The sequence below is a fragment of the Protopterus annectens genome, chromosome 3.part0 (genome assembly GCF_019279795.1).
Source record: "Protopterus annectens isolate FY-2018-M chromosome 3.part0, PAN1.0, whole genome shotgun sequence".
Taxonomy (NCBI): domain Eukaryota; kingdom Metazoa; phylum Chordata; order Ceratodontiformes; family Protopteridae; genus Protopterus; species Protopterus annectens.
In genome coordinates, this window is record NC_056731.1 from 1,388,521,699 (window position 1) to 1,388,549,448 (window position 27,750).

A 27,750-nucleotide genomic window follows, 5' to 3' on the forward strand; every position below is an offset into this window, starting at 1 on the left:
GCACACACATTCATGATGATGCCCGGGGCATTGCACATGACCTTGCAGTTGATGGGGTTATACCCCTTGTGGTTGACGTAGATTGTACCCTCCTCACCAGGTGGTGCCTTGATGTGTGCATGAGTGCAATCTATGGCACCCAGTACCTCAGGGTAGTGTGCTACACAGTAGAAGTGTTGCATATAGCTGGCTCTCATCTCAGGGGTGAGGGTAAAAGATATGAGCTCACTGGCATGTGGTAGCATGGCATCCAGGTACTGGTGGAGTACCCTGGATGCTGAGGCCTGTGAGACCCCCATCATGTCCCCAGTTGTCTTTGTAAAGTACCTGTCACTAGTATCCTAAGAGCTACACATACCTTTGAGTCCACTGGGATGGGTTCCCCTTTGTTGGCTCTAGTCTGAGATGAGGGTGGCAGAGCTCAGTGACTTCTTGTAGCATGTCCCTGTCCACCCTGTAGCACGCTACAATATCCAGCTGATGTACCTACAGGAAGGTCACCCTGGGCCTGAACACTCTTCTTCTTCTTCTTCTCAGTCTAGAGTAGGCCTATTGTCAGCAGCAGAAGCAGCAGCATTGACCTCAGCATCTAGCACATACAGATGTAACAGACTTGCAGCAGCCCTTAGCATTCCTTCAGTTAGAATCCCCAAGTCTGTACTCCACTGGTGCAGAGTATGGGGGAGAAATCAGATTGTAGGGTGTATGCAACCTTTATAGTGCTGTAGGTGCAAGCTGTGTGACTGGCTACCTATGATGCATTCCACCTGCCAAGTACATCATTAAGAAGATTTAATGGCCTAGTTTAAGTGAAACAGGGGCCATCAGTAATTAATATATAATTTGCTTTTAGATACACTCAGCAGAGTGGTGCACTATGCAAACACCCTGAAAGAAACACAACAAAGATAAACAAAGCTCAGCAATCACTGTACACACCCCCTGAAAGGCCATGCTGAGCACAGTGGTGCACTGTGCAAACACACAGAAACACGTGCCCCAAAGGTAAATAAAGCTTAACAGCCAGTGTATACATCCCCCTGCTGAGCACAGTGGCGCGCCTTGCAATCAGGTGCAGCTGAGGTCCAATGAGCTTACAAGTCCTCAGACACACCCCCTCTTGATGTCAGCTACCTCTTCTGTTGACACCAACACTGTTCTGTACCTACATGGATGGGGCACAGATACCCATTTGTGCTATTCAGTAACCTCATTTATATAGGGATCCATACACACAACCTGGAAACTACATGGTTCCAGGTCCTACCTTGTTAGCAACAGTACCATTCCACCACTGTAGATACTCCACACAGGGTCCTATAATATATTTCTGTCACATACTAATAAATGTTTTTCCACTCTTTTTTTATTTTTTCATAAAAGCATGTTTGCTCACCGTGACTCACTGTACAAACATACACAGATCATTAAAAAACAATTATTTTAACTTATTTCCCTTAAGTTTTTGGACACACAGTGGATAGTTTTGCTCATATCTGTATGTCCTATGCCATTTCTGTTCATCTACCTAAGTTTTTACAGCCCCTGTTGTCTGTCTAAAATCCTGTACACGGAATTTTTCTGTGTACACTACGGACACTGACATGGAGTCTGCAAGGCTGCCTATCTGCTTGCTGGATTGCTCTACCTCCCTCATTTGCACAAAATTCACCTGCTTTTGAGGTGATTTGCATGCCATGGATACTTCCATGTTGGTGCATGCATGTGTGCCACCCAGCTGTGTTTCCTGAATCACAAACCTGCTTGCTTTCATATAAGGAACATGCCACAATGCCTACATGGTAAAAAAAGACTGTGTAGGCCATATTAAATTCCTCCCTTGACCTTTTCTCCACATTATTAAAAACTTAATTGTTGGTTTTCATTATAATCCATTTTTTTTGATGATGTCAATAATTATCCTTAGCACTATCATTATACTGGACAACAAAAGCTCTCAAACCTAGTACCATTAAGAGTGGTGGTCTGATTGGGTGAAGTTGTATTAGTTCTTAAATCTAACCCTAGAAGGGGTTTATATTTAATATCTCAATGCTGAGTAACTTCTCCTATGATTGTCTCAGTTAGGACATTTGGGTAACCCCTCTTTAAGAACATGTTTTTTAGTTTGTTCATTTCTCTTATTAAGTCATCCATTGGTAATGTCATCTGTGCTACCCTAATGTTTTACCCTTTTTGGAAGTCTTCTGGTTTTGTTAATAATGGAGGTAGGCATAGCCACCCATCTCTAGTGTGTGCTTCATTTGAAAGTGCCCCGTGTCCCCTAACTGATCTACATGACTAGATAGCCATTCTGATCTATTGGGGGGTATCAAAATTGTTTGATTCATAGTTTGTTACTCCATCCATTGACTCATGTAACTCTATAAATCTGTTGTTACTTTTTTGATTAACATTAGTGTAGTGTAACAACACAAGTCTTGAACCTTCTGTATTTATCTTGGAATTCATTTGAATTAATTCAGTAGAATAAACCTGATTATCTTCATATCATTTTATATCTCTGTTGATTGTCTTTGCTGTCTTCTTATGAATTTCATTACATTTTGTATCTACCTTTTCAAATACATTTTCACGCATATTGTGATAACTGTCAAACAGTAAGTCAGCTTGAATAAGCCTATTTTAACTTTCAATGTCCTTTTTGAGTTAAACAATGATATGTTTGTTCTTCTTAATTATAAATTCCAGAATATCAAAACTGCGATGATCAAATAGCCTCAGTAAATGTGAATAAAAGGGTTATCTGTGTCCATCTCATTAGAAAATTTGGAAATTTGAATACTCTTAATCCTTGTGGCATAATATTCCATTCAAACATACGGCCAAACAGGAATTGCCCATTTGTACACCCCTCAATTTAATGAGTTTATTTACAACATTTAAAATGTTTCTTTTTAATGTGGAAGGAGTGTGGGTCATTGGAGCCTTCTCATACATTATTAACAGAGAAGAATTATGTTTTTTCCATTCAGTCAACTAGACACAAATTAGGCTTGTTGCTACCAACAGTTGTTTTAGTTGGTTGATTAGAATTCATTTTCATTTTCATCAGTTGTCCAATGTCCTTGGTCACTCCTAAATCACTTCTGTATGTGTTTCCAGTCCTTATATTGTTGACTGCAGACAATATTCACTTGCTTGGGGATATACTATTCATATCTTACTCACCCAAAGAAACCCTGCTGACAAGTAATAGAACTCCTTGTGTGCTAAAAAGCACTGGTACAATTCTGAGCTAATCTGAGTTAAAATGGTCACTAGCTGAGTTATAAAATGGTCAGTAGCTCAGTTAAGTCTCCTGTCTAAGTGGAAATATCCTTGGTATTCACAAGTACTGCATTGTCCTGTGGTGTCTGGATTAACAACTCACACTTGTTGTGCCATCCCATAGTACTACAAACTCCAATGCCAAGTTACTAGTAACTAAAACAAAACAGGAATGGAATTGTGAGCAGATGAAACCAATTACCTTGTATCATATAAAAAATAATATTAACAATTATATATTAAAGGGATACATAGTAAACATATCACATCAAAATGATAATACGCATAATAAACAATAGCAGACCATTAATATAAATACATTTTTTTACTTCAAAGTTGGGCTGATCCCGTCCTTAGTACTGGTTTAACAGATACATATTTATTCAACTTGGGGGGATAGAGGGGTAGTGGTGTTGTCATTTAACCTAAGCTGCAACAATAACTCATATTACAGTTTTATTTCTCATGCACCACCCTGGAGATTGATAACCACTTTTTCTATCACACTAAACTTGACTTTCTGAAAAACTAAGTAGCATGGAGAATGTTTGTATAATGCACTACTAGAATTGTTACTAATCATATCATAATTATGTTTGTACATTTGCTTTCTAAATGGTTGCTCAGTTTTTCCTAAGTAAAAACCATAGTCTTATCATAATTAAGATTGTAAATTCTCTTTCTAAGTAGTTGATCATTTTTCATTACATAAAAATCACAGCACCCTATACATTTGGTCATATATATTACTCATCAGGTTCAACAATTTCCTTGTTCCATTTTAATAATACAACAAAATATATTACCTAGTATTTGATTATCATCCTCAAATATATATGAGCACTGTTTACAGTGACCTCATCCATTTAGCCTTGAATGACTTAATGCTTGAAGGTTTAATTGATACAGACACTCTTGAATTTTTAACCAATGACAACCCCCAGGTTCCCTCTATATTTGGGATACCCAAAGTACATAAGGACACAAATAACCTCCCACTTAGGCCCATAGTGGCAGGTGAAGGATCCCTTACTGCCCCCTTAACAAAATACCTTGATGTAAAGTTAAAACATATCCCCCAATGAGACCAGTTTGTTTTAAGGGACTCGTAGGACATGCTAAGATGTATTAAGTCTGAATTTCTACATCCACAATTGTTGTCACCATAGATGTAGTTGATCTATTTGGATGTATTCCACACGATATTGGTTTGGCTTGGTTTGAGGAGGTAATTAATGATTGTGGTGGTTTATTTTTCAACAAATTTTGAACATGCGTTGAGTTGATGGATCTAGTTCTTAACAACAATTTTTTGTTCTTCATGGGGGAATTTTTCCATCAAATTAGTGAGGTTGCTATGGGTGCTTGATGCTCCCCGGTTTGTGCTAACCTTATACTTATGTACTGGGAGCGAAAATATGTATTGGAGTCCCCATATAATCATTGTTGGTTCATCTATAGATGTTTTTTTGGATGACAGTCATCTTTTAGAAGGACACAGAGGATAGACTGAAGGAATTTTTGGATTACATTTCCATGGGCGCTAGTTTTTTGAGGTTTACCAATCATTGTGCTAGAGATACTTTAAACTATTTGGATATTACTATCGAGAAAACACCATGCAGCATTAAATCAAAAATCGTTAGGAAAAAGACATATTCCAACTCTTTCCTCCATTTTAAAAATGCCCACCCTTTTAGTCAGAAGAAAGGTATAGTGAAAGGTCAGCTGGTGAGAGCTAGTTGTATGACCTCCAAGGACAGTGACTTTGACTTGGAGGTATTAAAGTTAAAATAAATTTTCACTGAGAGGATTATCCTAGCAGATTGATAGAACAGTTGGCTAAGGAAGTAAAAGAGGGCAGGCAAAGTAGATTTTTCCCTATAATAGGGATGGACAGCTTGGTGGTAGAAGGGTCCACTGGGCCAAGTACTGATACTACACTTATAAGTAAGAACTATGAGTCTTCCTTTACCACTGATTTTAGTGGGGATGGTATTGTTATTAGAGACATTTTGAATAATGAATGGGGTAGATTCTCCCAGTTGTCACTTGTACTTATAGAAAAGGCCTGAATATTAAAAATTTGATAGAAAGAAAATTTTCAAATAGGACTAATCGTTATAAATTAGGGACATACAAATGTGGTAGATGCCCCCATTGCCCTCTGATAGTACAAGGTGAAGTGGTGACTGTAGAAGCATGTAGCAAATGCTTACCTGCAACCAGGCATTCCTCATGTGAACCTATTGGTCTGGTATATATAGGTAAATGTGGATCCTGTCCTGATTTCTATATTGGTAAATCGGAGAGAAAGCTGAAGAGACAAATATATGAGCACACTACAGACATTCGTAACCAAAATATTAACACCCTATATAAACACACTTTGGTTTGTGGTCAGGCTGTTTTTTCTTTTTATGTGTTAGAAGAAATTCGCTGTAATGTGAGAGGTGGTCAACAGGAGACACAAATTGAGTACCGTGAGGTATATTGGCAGGTTATCCTTGAAGCCTACAGGGAATCTGGATTAAATGAGAATGTTTCCCTTCTACCTATCCTGAAGTTAAGGGCTGCAAGATTTTAATGTGTAGATTGTGTAATATTTATATAAGTTTTTTTAAAAAAAAATGTCTTTACAGTTTTAATAAAATTATAATAAAATTATTATAAATTTTAGGTAGTATAATTTAGGATAATAAGGTTTATGGATATAGTTTTATACAATTTTTAAAAATGAGAACACGACAGTTTACTTCAGTGCTGTGCTTGCATGGAGTGTAATATGATTTCTTTTGTCCTGTCTCTTTAAATTTTCTTTAAGTTGTTAATAGCTTTGCAGCTACTCAGTTTGATTGCAGATATAAATAGGGATGTGATTTTAGTTCCGGTGTTCATTTCTGATGTGTTGTGACAAAAATATACATAATAATCTAGTGGCGTTAAATATGAGAAGTGCCTGCTTTTTATTCATTTGGGATTATTTGTGGATGTACATCCACTGGAGCTGTTTGCATCCTCGGTCTTTAAAGTGTTCTGAGTGTTTTAATGACTGAGGATACCCCTATTTGATTCACGGTTATTTGGTACTGTTTTTGGGGTTTGTGACTGCTCCAGGTTTTATGGGAGCCAGTAACAGTGAAGCTGGAGAGCTAAAAACCCTTATCAGTCATTTGTCTCAACTTACAGAGCTGCTGACTCCTTCCAGTCAATCAGTGCCAAAGGGTGGATCCATGCATTCACTTCCTGGTAATCAGGAAGCTTTGCGAACAGCCTTTAGTGCTACACTGCGTTGACAGTTCTGCAGGGCAAAATGGGGCAGGCAATGGTGATTTAGAGTTTGAAGAAACAGAATTCTAGTTGGAGTGGATAAACAGAGTGGTGTCAACTTTCAAGCTCGTACTATTAACTTAACTATGAATTCTAGTGTCTTTAATGTGTGGCTTGAAAGACGCTTTGACTTTACAGCTGTTGACACTGAAGATTTGAATGTGTGTAGTATTGCAACATATGCTGACAATGTTAATTTTTTGCAAATGCTTATGCTTAAACACCGTTCCTTAAATCTTGATAATATTTATCTTAATGGATGTTTAAAACTGGTAATTGTGCCTAAGGGTCTTAGGCTTTGGAAATTTTCCAACAATGTTGTTGATGGTTCGGTTTTTCATAAAAATTTGTTGCATATTTTTGATAGAGCTGGTTCTGAGGTAATGCAAGCCATCATTAAGAACAATGAGTCCATTTTAAGAGATGTTTTTAAGCAGATAGAAACTGTCAACAGGATAATTGCTGAAGATTTATTATTTAAGGTAGATGAATACCAGAAGCAATATATGGATATTAGGGTCACTGTTAACCAAAAGTGTAATGACATTTTTGAGAGAAAAAAAGAGGAAAATTGACAGGGATTTGATTGAGTACAAGGAAAACATGAGTTATCCTAAACTTAGCGAGGTTGCTGACCCACTTTCAAATAGATTGAAGTTTAATAATAAAGGGGACACTAGACCTAGAGATGACTGGGATGAACAAGAAACTGATTTGTCTCAAGCTGAACCTAGTTTAAACTACCAGGACACTGTGGAATACCCACCCCTCAGGAGGTCCGAGTGGCTCAAGAACAAATATTCCAACAGTTATTACTGGAGGGGCAGCAACAACAGGGGCAACAATACGGGTTGGACCAGGGGGAAAGGCAACAGGAAATATTAAATGAATCACCAGCGTTAAACCTTCAGTGTCTCACTCAAGAGGGGCCTATATGTACCTATAAGGGATACAACATATTTAATTACAGTAGCCTGGATATTAATGAGACTTGTTTCTTACTATTTTCTAAGGGATTCAGTTTTGTCTCCAAGCAGAAGTCGGACATTAGTAGAGTAATTATTGATCTTAAAATGTTTCTGCAGAAGAAAAACTTCAAAATAATGATGGGTGAAATAGAACATAGGTTGGTCCATGAAGGTCTTAAGAGAAAAAGAACTTTCAATGCCCCCCTTCACCCTCAGTTGAAAATTTTTGAGTTGGTGGAGAAAGAACTTAGAGCTATACTGAACAACAGATTTTTACCTACTCTTACTACTGAGGAGTATAACCTATTGAAAGACATTAGGCACAATACATATGTAAGGATTATGAAACCAGATAAGGGAGGGGACACGATTTTCATGGACACCACCATTTATGATGCAAAAATGTTAGACATTCTTGGGGAGCCAGAAAAGTATACTGGGGCATCCAAGAATGAAATCAATATTGCCCATCATCGGATCCATTTAGCCTTGAATGACTTAATGCTTGACGGTTTGACTGATATAGATACTCTTGAATTTTTAACCAATGACAAACCCCGGGTTCCCTCTATATTTGGGATACCCAAAGTACATGAGGACACAAATAACCCCCCACATAGGCCCATAGTGGTGGCTGAAGGATCCATTACTGCCCCCTTAGCAAAATATCTTGATGTAAAGTTAAAACATATCTCCCAACGAGACCAGTTTGTTTTAAGAGACTCGTTGGACATGCTAAAGTGTATTAAATCTGAATTTCTACATCCACAGTTGTTGTTTGTCTCCATAGACATAGTTGCTCTATTTGGATGTATACCACACAATATTTGTTTGGCTTGATTTGAGGAGGTAATTAATGATTGTGGTGGTTTATCTTTCAACGAATTTCAAACTTGCATTGAGTTGGTGGATCTATTTCTTAACAACAATTTTTCTTCTTCGAGAGGGAATTTTTCCATCAAATTAGTGGGGTTGCCATGGGCACTAGATGTGCCCTGGTTTATGCTAACTTGTACTTATTTACTGGGAGTGAAAATATGTATTGGAGTCCCCATATAAAGACTGTTGGTTCATCTATAGACGTTTTTTGGATGACATAGTCATCTTTTCGAAGGACACAGAGGACAGACTGAAGGAATTTTTGGATTACGTTTACATGAACACTAGGTTTTTGAGGTTCACCCATCATTGTGCTAGAGATACTTTAAACTATTTGGATATTACTATCTAGAAAACACCACATGGCTTTAAATCAAAACTCTTTAGGAAAAAAGACATATTCCAACTCTTTCCTCCACTTTAAAAGTACCCATACTTTTAGTCAGAAAAAAAGGTATAGTGAAAGGTCATCTGGTGAGAGCTAGTTGTATGACCTCTCAGCACATTGGCTTTGACTTGGAGGTATCGAAGTTAAAAGAAATTTTCACTGAGAGGAGTTATCCTAGCAGACTGATAGAACAGTTGGCTAAGGAAGTAAAAGAGGGCAGGCAAAGTAGTTTTTCCCTATAATAAGGATGGACAGCTTGGTGGTAGAAGGGTCCACTGGGCCAAGTACTAATACTGCACTTGTAAGTAAGAACTGTGAGTCTTCCTTTACCACTGATTTTAGTGGGGACACTATTGTTATTAGAGACATTTTGAATAATGAATGGGGTAGATTCTCCCAGTTGTCTGACCTTAGTGCGGTTAAGGATACTTCCCTCGCTTGTACTTTTAGAAAGGGCCTGAATACTAAAAAAAAATGATAAAAAGAACATTTTCAAATAGGACTAATTGTTAAAAATTAGGGACATACAAATGTAGTAGATTCCCCCAGTGCCCTCTTATAGCACAAGGTGAAGTGGTGACTGTAGAAGCATGCAGCAAATGCTTAGCTGCAACCAGGCATTCCTCATGTGAATCTATTGGTCTGGTCTGGTATAGCTGAATGTGGGTCCTGTCCCACTTTTTTATATTGGTAAAATGGTGAGAAAGCTGAAGAGATGAATATATGAGCACACTAGGGACATTCATAACCAAAATGTTTACAACGCCCTATATAAACGCACTTTGGTTTGTGATCAGGCTGTTTTTTCTTTTTATGTGTTAGAAGAAATTCCCTGTGATGTGAGAGGTGGTCAATGGGAGACACAAATTGAGTACCTTGAGTTATATTGGCAGGTTATCCTTGAAGCCTACAGGGAACCTGGATTAAATGAGAATGTTTCCCTTCTACCTGTCCTGAAGTTAAGCGCTGCAAGATTGTAACGTGTAGATTGTGTAATATTTATATAAGTTTAAAAAAAATGTTTTTACAGTTTTAATAAAATTATAATAAAATTATTATAAATTTTAGACAGTAATATTTATGATAATAAGGTTTATGAATATAGTTTTATACATGTTTTTAAATGAGAACACGAGAGTTTACTTCAGTGCTGTGCTTGCTTGGAGTGTAATATGCTTTTTTTTGTTCTGTCTCTTTAAATTTTCTTTAAGTTGTTAATAGCTTTGAGGCTACTCATTTTGAATGCAGATATAATTAGGGGTGTGATTTTAGTTCTGGTGTTCATTTTGAAGTGTTGTGACGAAAACATACATAATAAACTAGTGGAGTGAAATACCAGAAGTGCATGCCTTTTATTCGTTTGGGATTATTTGTGGCTGTACATCCACTTGAGTTGTTTGCATCCTCGGTCTTTGGAGTGTTCTAAGATTGTAAATTCTCTAAGTAGTTGATCAGTTTTCATCACATAAAAATCACAGCACCCCATACATTTTGTCATATATATTACTCATTAGGTTCCACAATTTCCTTTTCCCATTTTAATAATACAGGAAAATATTTTACCTAGTACTAGATTATAATCCTCAAATATATAGGAGCACTGTTTACAGTGACCACATTTTGGGGTGCTGTATACTACTTCACTTGTTTTATAATTCTTCTCAATCAGTACTTTAAAACTGCATGCAGGTTTATATACAAAAATTGTTTTTCTCCTCACAATATTAAAAACTGAGTAGTTGGCTTTCATTATAATCCACTTTTTAGTGATGTTACTAATAGCTTTAGTACAAACACTTAGGGACGAAAGTGGTAAACTTTATTTTATTTGTTTTATAAAACAAAATCTATTTTTATTCAAGTACATATTCTTCACCTCTTCTTCCATTGGGCACAGTTTTTTATGTTTTTGGGTGTTTCAATATAAACTGGGAATTAAAGAACCAAGCCTATAGAGAGGGGAGGGATTCTAATGGTATTTGCTGTAAGTTTTCCATAGTTTAGCTTAACAGATGATTGTTGAACCATCTGCTTACTGTAATATGGAGACATTTTGGTTGATCTGTGTAGGGCATTAATGAAAATGTGAAATAAGAGTTATCCTAGGATGGATTCTTGTGGAAATCCCAACAAATATAGGAAGGAAGGAGGAGATGTCAGTATTCTATTTGACTGTCTGTTAGATAAGCAACTTGAGAACCATAACAGGGAATGACTATCTAGTCCAAGGGAGAAGAGTCTGTTAAGAATTTTAGGATGAGACCATATCAAAAATATTGGGCAGGTCAAGGAATGCTGCTGTTGCTAGTTTGTCACTGTTATGGTACTGGTTAACGAAAATATAGAGATTGAGGGGTACAGTGTTGGTACTGTGATGTGAGTGGAAGTTGTGTTGGGTAGGGTAAAGTAAGTTATTTTCCAGTATCCACTATCCACCCTAATGCCTCCCTACAGAATGGCCATACAGATAAACAGATGATTGGCATAATTCATAAATGTAAGCTATATTATACACTTTTGCAAAATCCTTCACAGTTGAAACAGGAAAGGAAACCGTACCATTGGTAGAAGCAAATCTCGACTTAATGATGATGATTGCACATGTGCAATTGGCATGGCTTGGAGAACTGTTTCATATATTAATGACTGGACTGATAAACTAAATAATGTTAGCCATAGAACAAATAGAACAGATTTAGGAAATGATGCATCTATTTTCTTCAAAGAACATTCAACTCCTATGAAACATGATGAGGCCACTGAGAACTATGGAATTGTGGATGCAAGTACTCAGCAATCTGAGGATCTGGTTTGTTTAGAAGGAAACAAAAAAAAGAAAGAATGGAAGAAATTCTCAACAAATAACAAGGAAGAAAAATAAACTGACTAATGACTGTAAAGGAAAGAGAATATGTAGTAGAAATGATTCTGCTTTGTTATGTAACACACTGGTGACAGGGAATGAAGATATCTGTCTATCAGAAAACCCTCAGTCTACAGAAAAAGGCATCACCTTTCCAATGGAAAAGGTAGAAAAAAGAGGCAAGGGGCAGGTGAAAAGGAAGAAATCAAAACTGAACGTGGAAGGATTGAAGAACATTACTGTAAGAAAAAAGAAGAGAAAGACAGATGTTGACTACATGGCTCAAGCTGTGGATTTACAATGCCAGCTGGATGAGAATTTAATACACAATGAAAACAGTGGAATTAATAAGATTAATAGTGATGAAGATCTATCCTTCATAACAATTGATAGAGCTGAAATGACTGTATTAGAAGCTGAAGATTCTTCAGAGATGGTCAGCAAAGATATTCTTGTAATTGGAGATTCAGTTATTAGAGGAACTGATACTTATATATTCAGAGATGATAATGAACATTGAATAGTGTTACGCTTGCCAGGAGCAAAAATAGAAGATGTGAAACAAGCCTTGGAATGCCTTAATGTAAGGAAGTATGGATCTGTTTTTATTCATGTTGGCACAAATGATGTCACCAACAAAGATTCTCTGACTGTTAGTCAGGAACTGACAGCCTAGATAGTATAGCTTGTACTGGTGTTAGGACATATTTTTCACAGATCACCTATAGAAAGGATAGTCAGGTCACTGTGAATGAAAATATTTTTTGGATAAACACCTACATGGAAAAATGTCCTGTTTTAAAAAATGGAAATGTATAGAGCATCCAAGCCTTCTTTTGGGCACACGTGTTTGACAGGATGGTGTGCATTTGTCTAGATCAGGGAAGAGAATTTTTGCAGCAGATATTTTGCAATATTTGACAAACACTAGCCAGGATTTTGCCAGGTCAAAAATGTAACAGTTCACAGATAGCAACATTTGATGCATCTCTGATGGTTGTTAATGCTAGGAGCATTAATAATAAAGTGTGTTTATTAGAAAACGTGCTACGTTCCCACAAGATTGACGTTATAGTTTGTGAAACATGGTTACAGAACAATGACTGGAAACCAGTTCTGTCAGGGTATAAATGTTTTTACTGTAACAGACATTCTAAGAAAAAATCAGGTGGAGGTGTTATGATAGGCATTAAAGATAGCTATGAGACTTGTGATTATTATATGTTCAATGTTAATACCAATACTATAGACTGTGTAACTGTGACAATAAAGACAACCCTGGAACATATAACAATTGTTGGAGTGTACAGACCACCAAAATCAAGTGCAGATGACCTAGAGGAATTCATACATTTCTTACATGAAACACAGGAGGGAAGAAAATTATTAGATGGGGACTTAAATTTACCAGAAACAGACTGGAATAATATTGATTCAACAATGTTAGTAAAGAAATTATTGACAGAGTATGTTCAGGAACAACAAATGCTTCAGGTTGAAAAAAAAACTACCAGGGGACAGAATATACTAGATATTGTTTGATTGTTTGTGTTCCTACAGAAATTACTGTAATTTCAAGTCAAGTTTTACCACCATTGATGTGCAGTGATCATGGGGTCATAAAGGTTAATTTGTTAATAGATAATTCTGCCAAACTGAAATCTAAGCCAATGCATAGAAGGTTAATTACAGATTATAGGGAAGCAAAAAAGTTGCTATATAAAACTAACTGGAGTGAAGTGTTCAGTGGAAAAACTGCAGATGGAATGTGGAAAGTTTTGAAAGAAAAATTGAGTGCAAAAAGTAAAAAAAAAAAGTTTAACATCAGGGGGTATATTTCCATAAGAACAAGATACCTGATTAAGATGAGAGACAAAAAATATAAGACATGGAAGAGAGGTTGAACTACAACTTTGAAAACTGAAATAAACGAGCTGGACAAACAGATTAAGCATAGTGCTAGACAAGATCAAGAAAAATTTGAAGAAAATTTATATAAAGATATTGAGCATAATAGGAAACCTTTTTATAGATACATATGATGTGGAAGGAGTAAAAATACACAAATTGATAAAATGTGTGCAGATTCTAAATTTTATTCTCAGACACAACAGATTATAGATATATTTACAAAATTTTATGCAAAACAGTTTGGCTCCACAAAAGGGGTGGTAAGTTGTCCTAGTGACATCCAGGTAACCCCAGATACTAGAATCAAATTAGATTATATTGTGCAAACTGGATCCAAACAAAGCACAGGGAGGAGACAGAATAAGTAACAATGATTTGAGAACACTTAAGCAGGAACTTACATTGCCATTACATCTATTATTCACTAGGTCATAGAAATATGGGGAGATTCCTCGCGATTGGAGACATGCACTTATTAAACCTGTCTTTAAGGGAAAGGGGAGTAGGACAAACCCAGAATCATATAGACCCTTAAGTTTACTTTCATGTTGTGGAAAAATAATGTAGAAGGTAATACTGGTAAGTTATTGTCAGAACTGGATAGGTTGGGACTTGAAACCATATATCAGCATGCATATGTTGAAAATAGATCTATTACCACCTGTAACATGATGTTCTATAACAGTATAATAACAGCTATGAATGAAAAATTGTGCTGCGATGTGATTTATATAGATTTAACTTCAGCATTTCACAGGGTCATGCACAAAACACTGATCAATAAATTAGAACAACTAGGTATTGATGTACTGTTGATAAGATGAATAGCTGCATGGCTTACAAATAGGACATGGCAAGTATCACACACCAACTGGACAGGTGAAATCCTTTGTTACAGTCAAGGTGTCCCACAGGGCTCTGTACTAGGCCCTTACTTGTTTAGATTGTATCTTTCAGACCTTACTTTTTCATCTGAGGTGTTCTACAGTCTATATGCTGGTGACCTGAAACTGGGTAAACTGATTACAAGTGTTACAGATAAGGCATGTCTGCAAAATAATTTGACTAAATTGACCATTTGGGCACAGGAGAATAATGTGTTGATAAATACATCAAAAACTAAGCATATAAGATTTGGGAATCAGAAACTGAAAGGTGAATATTTAATACAGCACACAGTGATTGCAACTGTAGACTCATTTAAGGACCTGGATATATGGGTAGATTCAGCTATGAGTTTTTCTAATCATATCAACTAATTGGCTAATGATAGTTATAGAACTATAGGTTGTATAATAAGATTTATAAAGTCTAGGAAATGAAACATAATGAAGTCATTGTTTGTTAGTTACATTAGACCCAAACTTGAGTATGGAATAACAACATGGAAACCTTATAGGAAAACAAGCATGAATAAACTGGAAAGACTACAGCGGAAATATACTTAGGGCATCCATGGATGTGAAAATCTAAGTTATTATGAAAGACTAAAAGTATCTGAACTTGTACAGTGTCTCTTACAGATATTTAAGAGGAGATCTTATGCAGGTATATAAGGCATTTAGGGACAACTACCTCTGGGAATGTTTGGGGTTATCAAAAAGTACTAGAGAATCATCAGATAACCTATGTAGAAGATTCTATAGGAATGAGAAGTGTACTAATTGGTTCTCTGACAGAGTAGCTGATGCCTGGAACAGACTACTAAATTACATTAAAATAAGTACTAGTTTAGATATTTTTAAGAAAAACCTGGAGATTTATTATGGGAACATGTATTTTGGCATATTGGCAAGCTAGAAGGGCTTTAATGCCCGTGCTTGAAACATATGTATGTATGTATGTATGTATAAGAACCATGCCATTATTTAAATCAGCCATATCTATCAGGGATTTACTAATCATATACCTCACCCTCTGCCCTCTGTATAATGCTCTGACCAATCAACCTTCTTCTCATGCAACAATGCTGAAACAAGGTATCTTTTTTATGCTTAATTTTTCTAAAACAAATTACGTATATCAAGAGACTAAAAAACTCCTGAGTGAAAAATCTTTTATATTGCTTTATTTCTCTAATATGTGTCATCCGCACTCTGAGCCAGTAATCAAATAGCCTGAATCCTTACCACTAACACTGCAGAGGGACGTGCATTTGGAATACAAATTGGATTCACTCAGGATTTCCAGATGCAGACCTCTCTGCATCAAGTACAATTTCCCTTAAGAACACACAGGGAACACACTCAGCCCAAGGTCTGGATGCCTCTATATCTGTCTCCCTCCAGGTCCCCAATAAGACTCCCCACTGGTACAGCTGTAGGGTTCAATCCTCAGCTGAGTGCCCAAGCCACGTCCTCCAGCACCCTCTCTGTAAACCCAGTGTTTTGTGTCCTTGCCCCAGATAGCTCTCTCTCTCTCTCACACACACACACACACACACACACACACACACACACACACACACACACACACACACACACACACACACACACGCACACACAAAATACCTGGGAAAGGCTGGCACAGATTTACCTGCTGTTTTCCTTCTACCCAGAGTATAAGTTAGTTATCACTACCACCAGGCACTGTACAATCAGCTACTCTAAGGCTCTTAACAAAGGGTGTCCAATTATACTGTATAATATTAATACTAATGCAAATGGTAGTAGTTCACCAAGATGGCTAGGCCTTCTGGAGTAACCCACACAATGTCACCAAATAAATATAAGCACTCTCAAAGGTTAAATACATTCTACAAGGACCAGCTGCAATAAAAGTTTAAATATATTTAATAATAAATAATAAAAGAGCATGAAAATACTAAATATATATTTACAGTAAACCACAATGTTCAAATCACAGAAAATATTGAAATTAACATTGATGGACACAGAAATAAAGAAAAACACTCTCTGAACTAAGCTTCACTATATTCCTGACGGACACTCAAGGAATTGCTGTTCCCTAGTTAAGTTACTTACTACCGCAAGGCAAGATGCTGTGGGTGAGAGTCTTTCTAGTCAGGCTTCCCAAACAGAATATCCAATACTCTGAGATTTCTCTTTTTAATACCTAAAATGCAATTTCCAAGAGGGCTGGCAGAATGACCTCATCTGATCACCTAACTCTAGGTTCTCATAGTATTCCCCTTTGAAGCTGAGACAGGAATTTAGCACAGATGGACACAATACATATCCAGATGTTTATGGCAGTGGCTGGGGCCTCCCCTGTTTTCACTGAGTTAATGGAGCAAGGCTCTTTCCCAGAGCCAGCATCTCCGGTCATATTCAGCACTGTGTGGTGCCGTTTTAATGGTTTAACATTTTAATTACATTTCCTTTATTTTTCTTAAAGTTAACCTTTGCTGTCCCAGTGTCCTCTATTAAAACATATACATTTAATTCAGTTGCGATAATACATGAATATTTCTTTTCATTTCAGCAGGGTGCACTGTTGATACAGTTTAACAAATCTCACAAATACATTTTCACCACAGGCATCTGTACAAAGTAGTTTGATATACAAATGGCATGCAGTTCTAATACATTTATCATGCAAGCATCTTGTATAAATCAGTTTGATATTCAAAGGGCATATCATTCTTTACAAAACTCCAAGTGGCTATGCTGGCACTTGCCCATATCATCACACCACCCACAAAGAATACCAAGAAAAAAATACATAATCCCATTCTTTCTCTTAAAACTCAGTACATACACAACATGCATATGACTAGACATATTTGTTTAAATACCATTACTTTAGTGTTCTTTCTTTGGAAACTATAGTTTGAAAGTTTTCTATAAATTAACAGCCTCCTTAAGTCTTAGAGTAAAACCTTCATACCTTTTCCCCATACTCCTTTTTCCCCAATAACTGTTCCCAAAGTCATGTTATCTTTCATTGTAAAATATAACCTTGTCATGTTCAATGTACCTCCTAACCCCTTTTCTTTGTTTTTAACTACACATTGCCCAAACTTACTTCTAATGTTTTAAATAATTCCACCATCCATAACTTACTCTTAGCCATTAAAATCTCAATACCAGCAAAAAAATCATACTTTTTCCTTTCCTTTACCACATGGCACCTTTAATAGTCTTTTTAGTCATAACCAATACTAGTTATAACTAAATAAAAAGATCACCTCCACTCAGTGGACACTCCTGCCTCATCCTCTTAAATGTTTCAGTTTTTAACTGTCATTCAAATATTTCTTAAAAATTTACATAAGAAAAAAAAATTCTTAAGTAGAATTTAGACAGTGTATAATCCTATCACCAAAACAAGAACACTGCATAATATGCCATGATTCAAACTACCATAAGCCTTATTTATTTCATATGACAACTTTATACTTTTTTTTTTTACTTATTACCTTCACCACTTCCTTACACAAAAATCAACTTTTTTTATCTTGCCTATTTGGAGCATCATTTGGACTTTCAAATAATGATTTCTTTAATCCCTTCATCATCCGGGTTTATATTATGTAGTTGAATGATAAAAAGAGCAAAGTTTCTTTTATCGAACGCTAAAAGTCAAAAGCACTGAATGCCAAACACACGGAACAGTGATTTTTTTCCCCAAGGAAAAAAAATCTCTGGGCCATTTTCAGACTTTGCCACTTCCTCCACTATGGTGCGATCTCAGAGTTGGTATATTTAAGTACGGTGGGTGTGGGGGGCACAGCCCCCCACCGTTCCGTGTGTTCGACATTTACTGCTTTTGGTTTTTAGTGTTCAATAAAAGAGCATTTGCTCTTTTTATCGTTCGTCATGATATAGACCCTCATCATCCTCATCTGTAACATTTTCTTAAAAACTTTATAATCCATATTACATAAAGTGGTGAGCCTCCAATTGTTGTATCACACCTCTTACCTTTTTTCCATGTTCTGAAGCACATTTGTTTTATGATTAACCTGACATGTTATAACTTTTTCATAATAACATTTATTCCTTTTGCATGTCAAAAAATGCTCTATTTCTTCGTTGTTATACTCATGATAAAGTTGCAAGCAATTTTATAAAAAGTTAGCCAGTTTTTCTCAGTAACCATATCTACAGTATGATGTCATGTTAAATATTATACGTTATTTACATACATCTGCAAAGCATCATGGGTAACCAAAACAATGTATTTCTTTAGAAGAGAAGCTTTTTACTCACATTGTGGTTAAGCTACTACATCACCACAGGCTCATTTTCAATATAAGAAGCTATACCCAAAAGACCTAGTTGACAACTTGTCTTTGTAGGAGAAAGAAACTGTTGCTAATGCATTTCAAATGGAAAAACATTAGCTTGTATATTAGTTTAGGTAATGAAGTGTTGTGGTCCAGTCTTTCATGATGTCATGTTATGGATTTCCAGCTCTGAGTAAAAAAAAAGTTTGGAGCTGTATTTATCAACTAAATAAAATGCAAAAGAAACACATTTTTTTGCATCAAAAGCTATGTGGTTTGGTATTGTATGCATGGTAAATAGGTCTTGCCCAGTTCCAAAAGTCTGTTACTATCATTTGCTGCAGAATTCAACCAATGCACTTTAGTCAACTTGTCCACCTTCTTCACATTTTAACCCCTTCCCTAATGATTAATTCATAATATTAACAAAAACCTTTTCTCATCTTTTCTGAGATCTTGCTAAAAACTGCCTAGTCCTACCTTTCCCAGGAATGCAACTCTTATTCCTTAAACCCCTCTCTCAAACTCATCATACCCTACTAACTCCAAAAAACAAACTTCACTGCACTGACCATGCATTCTCTGTCATAGCACCTAAACTATTCCTCTCTTACTTAGAAATGCCCAACAGCTCAAGGAGCACCTCTTCACCCAAATTGCAGCTGCAGTCATACAGGTCACATTATGTGAACCCAGCTGCTGTTCCACATCAATTCATCCTTATTTCATCCTCACTATCTCATTTTGCCATCCCCTCACTTACTGACTCATCATACTTCCCTTTTCTCTTCACATCTCTCAAATTTCTTCTCCTTTGTACTCCTCTTTCTTCTGAATGCCTCAATTACCATTTTTCTGTCTTCTGCCCAGACTATCCTTTTCTGCAACTTTTCACCCTCACCTCTTCCAGTGTATTTGTACATCTCTATATATTGATATGCTGCTATCCCTGTAGCATGAGCCATCTCATTCATTATGGCTACATATCATACATAAAGCTATGCTAAGAATGATTCCATTCTTCCATTCAAATTCTGACATTGTAAACTGCTTGTTGAGCTGAACGTTTTAGCATATTCTTGCATTTGTTAATATGTATTTGTTTTTAACACACTGTTGTAGGTATAAACATGTTTTATTCACTTCTCATCTGATTTTATTCACCTGGGCTGTGCCTGCAAATGGTTCATTGATATCAGTGCCCTGGTAAAGAAATATAAATAAATGAATGAATAAATAAATAATGAGCAAACAAATAAATACATAAATAAATAAAAATAATGAGCTCTCACAGTCTCTTCATGCAGTCTATTCTGTTCCAGAAATTCTATTACACTTTCTCTTGATACCACATCAAATTGTTTTACCTTTGCCAAATTAATTGTCACCACTCCTTGTCTGTATTTCTCAGCCGCACATTTTAACCCATGAATGTCACACACCACTTGTGGGTATAAAATTATTCCTAAACCCTACCTTTTCCTAATAGACCAGCTATGAAATCCATTACTACAGCTTCTTTGCTATAACCACAGGTAGGAATTTTGTTTCCTGCTGCACCAATGAAGTGGGTTAAATGGCTACAAAATATCTCATATGCCCTTTTCAGAAAAAAAACACACACACACACACACACACACACACACACACACACACACACACACACACACACACACACACACACACACACACACACACACACACAAAACTGCCTAGTCCATTGCTTCCCTCAAACTGTCTTCCATCTTCAGTCATTTAAGGAAGAAGAATCTCTAAGACTTACAAATATTATTCAGTAGAATCGGCCATTTTATTCTTCCCTGCCCCTGGATAAAACGCCACTATGCCACTCTTAAACATGCAGACTGGCTACCAGTACAGCAGAATGCAGAAATTCTGCTATTGAGATTCATAAATAAATCCTCTGGAAATGAAAATTGCTCATATTTACAACAAACTTTTCATCAAACTATATCCAATACAAAGTGTGCTTCAGTTCAGGCAATGCAACTTCATTGCAGAGAGCCAATAATAATCAATCATTCACTGATCATGCATACTCCTTTTCAGAGCCCAAATTGTGCAAAATACTAAACGCATAAATAATTCTGGCCAAATTGCTGGGTAGTCTGCAAAAATCAGATACATGTTCATACTTTAGGCAACCCTATGTTCCAAAATTAAGCACAACTTTAACTCCAGTTCTTGTACACACATTAATTTTAACATAACATATGTAATCCCCTGCCTTTACCTATATAAAACCCCTCCCCAGTCATCCTTGCTCATATGTGCTAACCCTGAAAAAGATTGTAAAAAACAAGTATCTTGAAAGAAACCAATAGTGCAGTGGCAATCCAGAAATGGGTAGCAAACATATACGAGTTAAACAGCCGGTGTAATAAGCAGAGTTTTAAAGGTAAAATATATAACATTTAAATGTTAAATATGTGTTCCCTGTTGGATAGCACAGTTGGTTCTGTATAGATGAAGAAAAGACAGACTTGTGAATTAAAGAGTTCACAAGTTCGCTAAATCTGTTTTATTGAACTGTGTTGGGCAAAACAATTTTAAGTTGAAAGAGCCTACCGATCCACCACATTACAGAACTGACCATTTTTTTTATTGTGGGGGGTCAGTGAAAGCCTGATTCTGCAAGACCATTTTACGAAATTATACTTTGATCTTTCTTCATGTCATGTGGAGGACTTTGAGTTGCATCATAAATTTTTCCTCACCAGAAGTAATGAGACCAATGTGAGTGAGGTTTGAAGAATATATAATGCAGAGGCATAAAATGAGAATGACCAAAGTAGAAAGAGTCAGAGACATATGACCTAGGGCTACTACAGTGAGCAGGGTAGCACGTAGGCTAAGTAGACCTTATAGTCTTCATTCTAGCAGGAAAAAAATGTGTTTTCTTTTTTGTTTCTGTGAAAAAAAAAACAAATAACCCAAAACACACTAATTTTCATTCTAGGGCTAGTTCAAAGGATTAAGTTCCACTTCCACCAAAAGTATTAGCTTAGGTTTTGCTTTACTACAGTGAAAACAAATGTGTAACACCCAAACTTCTCCGATGGGTCTATATTACATGATCGAAGTTTCAAAACTTAAATTAATAATAATAAATTATTCTGCAAGAAGACACTCTTATACCTCTCAACCTCTTACCCAAGAAATCTGGACAAAGCCTGACATAATGGGGAGACAAAGGCCCAAAAATAGGGGCAGATTTTAAATAATGCTCTGATAAACATATAAAATAGCTCAAATAATAGTGTTTGTGTTAAAATGTGTTGTCTAAAGGACATGAAGTCTGAAACTCAAATGTGTGTCATTATTCAGTGATTTCATTCCTCAGATAATTCTAGTTATTTGCCAGAGAGCCACAAATTTTATGAGGAATGGAACAAAGTTTGGGGACAAAAATGTGGACATTCTGCAAAAATCTGACAGTTGAGAGGTATGATATACAACATACTTTTGCATGTTAGAATGTTACAGTCTGTAACTTAGATAAGGATGTGACAAAGTTAAGAAAATAACAGAAACCAAGATTATCAGACTATAGCCAGCAACTTCATTATGAATGCAAATGTATCAAATGTGAAGGTAGAATGCTTTAAGAGTGGGTCAAGCAAGTACATAATCACACATGGCATTCTCATGATTTACATGCTTTGGGGTGGCGTATGGGGTTGACCAGCATCCTGCAGTTCCTTACCTTGTAAATATAGTGTTTAGTAGAATATTGATGCAGAAACTAATGAGTTTAAATCCCACCAGTGCTGACATTTTAGTCTGATAGTTGAGGTCAAGGGTATAGGGTTTGATTTTCTCTTTTGTCTACTGTGTGACCTTAAGCAAGTCACTTAAACAGATAATGCTTGGCAGGCAAATGGGAATTTGGGCTAGGATTGTCAGTGGTCCTCTAGACTGAAAGCCTAGTAAATACTTATGAAACAAAATAATTACCAACGTTTTTTTAAAGTCAATGCTTGGAATTGACCTACTTCTGAGCTACAGTATGAATTACTACTGCCTATACAATCTGACCTTTAGCACCCATTTGAAATATAGTAGAAGCTAATGAGAAACCTTCAGCCTGCAGTGGACCTGTATGTTATGTAAAGTAAATTACTGGTGTTTTTGCCCACAGTCCACCCTGCTTGATTTCCTTGAATATATATGTTTGCCTTATTTAGAAAAGTTAGCATCCACCCTAATGTACTGCAGAGTGTGTGTGTGTGTGTGTGTGTGTGTGTGTGTGTGTGTGTGTGTGTGTGTGTGTGTGTGTGCGCGCGTGTGTGTGTGTGCTGGTGGTGTGTGGTTGTGTTTGTGTGCATGCATGTGCATGTAAGCATTTGGAAGTCATTGTGTTACATAGTTTCGATCAAAGTGTTAACTTAATAACTGGGAGGCAGTACTGAGATATGATATTTCATGAATTTATAATTTACTTTTCACTGTCATCAGAAATAAAAGATATGTTAAATCCACTTGACAGCATTAGGATGATGTAAATTATTATCACTATTAAGACCTCAAGAAAGTTGTTTCATGTATGTAAAATTGCAATGACTGCCTTGTTTTATATGATGAAAATATTTTAATCAAAGAGGAAGTTCACCCTGCCATGCATTCACAGTCTTTTTAATTGCCTCTAGAAAACTCACTGAGGTGCTTATTACTTTGCTGACTGAGGAAACATTGCACATGAAAGTAAATATTTAATTGAAGCATTAAAGTTCAATGACCCTGCAGGCAAACTGCAAAATTACTTTCCTCAGATGATATTCCCAGTCACTGGACCTTTAAGTTAGTCCATGAGGAGAGCTTGCTTTTCTTCAATGCTATGGATTTTATTCAGCCTGCAGCTGCCCATTAACAATTAATGTCCATGGAGACCAGTGGTTACAGAATGGCTTTTTAGAAGAACAAAATGTTTCACCAATAACTTGAGGAATGTAAAGTTCAGTCTCATTTTTTTATTTTGTCTGCACATACTGCACAAAGATGTCCACCCTTTCACTGGTTCTGAGGTATTCATTTGACCTTCATGGACTGTGATCCTCCAAGCTGTAAAACTGGGCCAGGATAGCTAACTGCTGAAATAGAGAAACTGCATTTCAATACTGCTGCAGCTTAGATAAGCAGGCACCAAAGACATGTTAATAAAAACAAGCATTTGCTTATCTGTTGCCCCTTTTTACAAAAGCAAATAGGAAGAATAGACAATGATAATGTGGTTGTCGCCTGCAGGTTATGATTTAATAAGTTATAACTAAAACTGTTTCACTACTGAAAATATTTTTGTGGAAGCATCCTTTTCATATTATTTTGAAATTATAAGCATAGCATATAATTTGAGACAGACAAACAAGATGCAGATATCTGGTCCTGCAGTCACAAAGCATATATCATGAGCATATGCCCCATCCTTCACACAAAGCTCAACTGACATGATATTCTTTGAAAACCACAGCATCAACAATCACATGCTGGTAAGGTAAAACAAAGAAAAAAATACTGTTTTCATGTTGGTACAAGACCCTGTCACCCCCATCTAGACAATTCTACTTCTGTATCCATGGATATTATTGTTCTAAGACCAAGGTCATTGCAGGCTGGGAAAAGTTGAACTTAAGTTACTACAACTTCCTTTGAAAAAAATACTGTCTCAGTTTAGAAGCAACATTTTTGATTACTTTGGATTTAATAAGTTGAGTATCAGCCTGTCAAATATTGGTTAGCTTAACTATAAAGCCTTATATATACACACATATATGTATATATATATATATATATATATATAGAGAGAGAGAGAGAATATAAATAAATAAATAAGATATGTAATATTATCACAGAGAGCTACCTCTTACCATTGCTGTCCTACCATATCTCTTAAACCAAATTACATCTGATATGTTCAAAACAACATATAAGAACAGTTCTACCACTTTGCAACTGAAGTGGCTTAAACTTACACTGGACTTTGACCTCTCTTACACAAAATACCTTCCAATTGCTCCCGGCTTTGGTTTTTCTCCTACTTATAGCAAAACCTACCAGATGACATCAGTATAAATAAAATGGAACTTTACTCTCTCATCTAGTTTGAAGACCATCTCCATATCTCTATATCCTTCAAATGGGTGTAGCTTTGCAGACCAGTCCATCAACAAGCTGCCTGAGTAAGCTTTACCCACTTCAGCAGGAGTTGTGCAAAGATGGCAGCACATAGCTTCATAGATTCATAGATTCACAGATAGTTACTAGGCTAATGATCCAAGGGGCCTTTCTAAGCCTAGGCAGGTTTAGAGATTGAGAGCGAGGCATTTATAAGCTACCTCTGTCCATAATGGAAATGGATGCTAGGCCCAGCGTAATTTCCTTTTCCTCGTCCACTAGTCTAGGTTGTGCTCAGGCTGGTTAATAGAGGAACTTAGCTTGACATGGATGTGAAGCCTGTTCCATAGGAGGGGCAGTCTCTGGGACACATATCTGTCTCTCCAGCATGTCCTATTTAAGTCACAGACAAAATTCAGGTCCGTAGACTTTGTATTTCTGGTGTTCTTTGACTTATGAATATGCAGGATATTCATAAGTGTGGGGTTTGCAGATGCCTTGTAAGCCAGGCATAGATCACCCATCAACATTCTATTGGAGACTGACATAAGGCAGATTTGTTACACCTTGTATTCTTTTTGTAAGGAACCTCTGAGGTCACTCTGGTTGCTGCATATGCCTGGTCATGTATATACCAAAGGGAGCATTGTACTCTAAGACTGGTCTGATAAGGGTGGAGTACCATGGGATAATGACCTCTTTGGACCTAGATGCCATGCCCTTACTTACAAGTTACACAACATGAAACTTCCTCACCACAGTATCTTCATGGTGGTCAAAAGTAAGGCTACTGTCTATGTGCATACCCAGATCCCTGACCACTGGGTTGACTCTTAGGGGCATGTTAAAAGAAAAAGTATGTAACTAGCACCTCTAGGGTTGCCATTGCTAGAACCCATCTTCTATCCACACTTATGTATGCTTCCTCAATTCTCACCAACCTTAAAAAGACAGATCGAATTAAACTTTTAACATGCTACAATAAAATATTTTAATTTGTAACCGACTGCCTACATCATACCCACCGAAGTCTCTGATCAACAATAAATCTGTACTACAAGTGTCCAAATCCACTAATATGGCAGGGGAATCCCTATTTTCTCATCAGGTAGCAACAACGTGGAATTCACTACCTCACAGCATCAGAACAAACACAAATACCAACCAATTAAAAAAAAAGATTCTTAAAAATGATCTTAATGACTCCTGGCTTTGCTCTTGTACTACTCCAAGCTAACTAGTTTTAATAGGTTTCTGGTCATAATCTTTCTTCTTCCCTGACCACCTCATAATCTACGCTCTCTATCATGTCTAGATGATCTCTAACCTCATCTTGTTCTATCCAATTTCCCCCCTACAAACCCTTCATCAGCTTACTTTGAGAAACTACAACGACTACACTACAATAAGGAATCATATTAGATGATTGTATAATACAAATGTCAGCTATAATAGCATAGAATGTAATTTCTGTTGTACTGTATGTCTTATAGATTTTTTTGTATAATTTCTTGTATAAGTTTTGTATAATCTCTATATGTGGAGCTTTTCTCCTCGGGCCTCCGCTGAAAAATGGGTCTTATCCCAGTCTGCCTTTCCCCCGTAAACAAATGTAAATTAAATAAAATAAATAAATATTATCATTATGGTAATTAGCTGGGATGGTTGACTTCCCAAAGGGTACAATTATGTATTTCTTAGCATTGAGTTTAAGACCATGGCTTTGGCACCATTTGTTAATCATAGATAGGTCTTCTTGAAGAATGCTAATATCTGTAGGGGAATCAATAATAACCCCAGCTTGCAATCATCTGCAAACTTGATCAGCCATAAACCTTCAGCTTTTGCTTTTATTTCAGAGAAACAGAAGGTGCGGGCACAGTACAGAGACCTGAGGGACTCCACTAGTGACTGGTCTCTTGCTGGAGGTGGCCTCACCTATTTTGACCTTCTGGGTCCTATCAGTGAGTCAGATGGCTGTTCAGTGGGTGATAAAAGGGTTTATACCTAAATTATTGAGCTTATCTATAATGTCTGAGTGGGGGATTGCATCAAAAGCCTTGGCCAAGTGGAGGTAAGCTCTGTGCACAGCCTTGCCTCTAGTGCTTTGGCTACTCTCTCAAAAAAGGACAACAGATTTAATAGGCATGACCTTCCTTTAACAAAGTTGAACAGTGATGGGTCCAGCTTTTGCAGGTTACATCTGTCCTCATTTATCATGTCCGTGAAAATTATTTCCATGGCTTTACATATGCAGCTGGTAAGACCTATGGTCCTGTAGTTACCCGGATCAGTAATTTTGGACCTCCTTTGTGCAGGGGAATAACTGTAGCCATCTTTCATTCCTTGGGCAAAAAATCTACGAGTGCAGTTCTTCAACTTCCTGTGCATAGCTTTAAAGAGGGGAACAATGCATGACTGTATCTTCCTGAAGAAAACTGAAATTCTTTAGTACAGGCCATTAATTGTGCAAATCCTTCTTTCACAATGCTCGCTTTCTTTCTGTGCCTCTTCAATGGTTTTCTTTTTGTAATGGATAGTTATAATGAATCAGTCCATGTAACAGCATGCAACACCTACTACAGATTTATATATAGCCACATTGTGTTTTGCCCTTTGCCTGAACAGCCTGCATCTAGGATGCATATCAGTAGAAAATATCATCATTAGAAAGAGTAAGTAAAAAGGTTATTTTCCAAAATACAACAGTACTCTACAATCTTAAAAAACTTTCCTCCATGAATTGGAGTAGAATAATGCAGGCACCAGAAAATTAAAAAAAGTTTTCTTCTTGTGC

The 27,750-nt window shown here is 36.6% G+C and overlaps 1 protein-coding gene across 1 annotated transcript in view; it reads right to left on the reverse strand.

Annotated features, from left to right (window-relative positions):
- The window catches only part of NKAIN3 (sodium/potassium transporting ATPase interacting 3), a 2,685,286-nt gene that overhangs the window by 876,123 nt on the left and 1,781,413 nt on the right, over nucleotides 1–27,750 (reverse strand). The gene's annotated exons all lie outside the window — the stretch shown is intronic.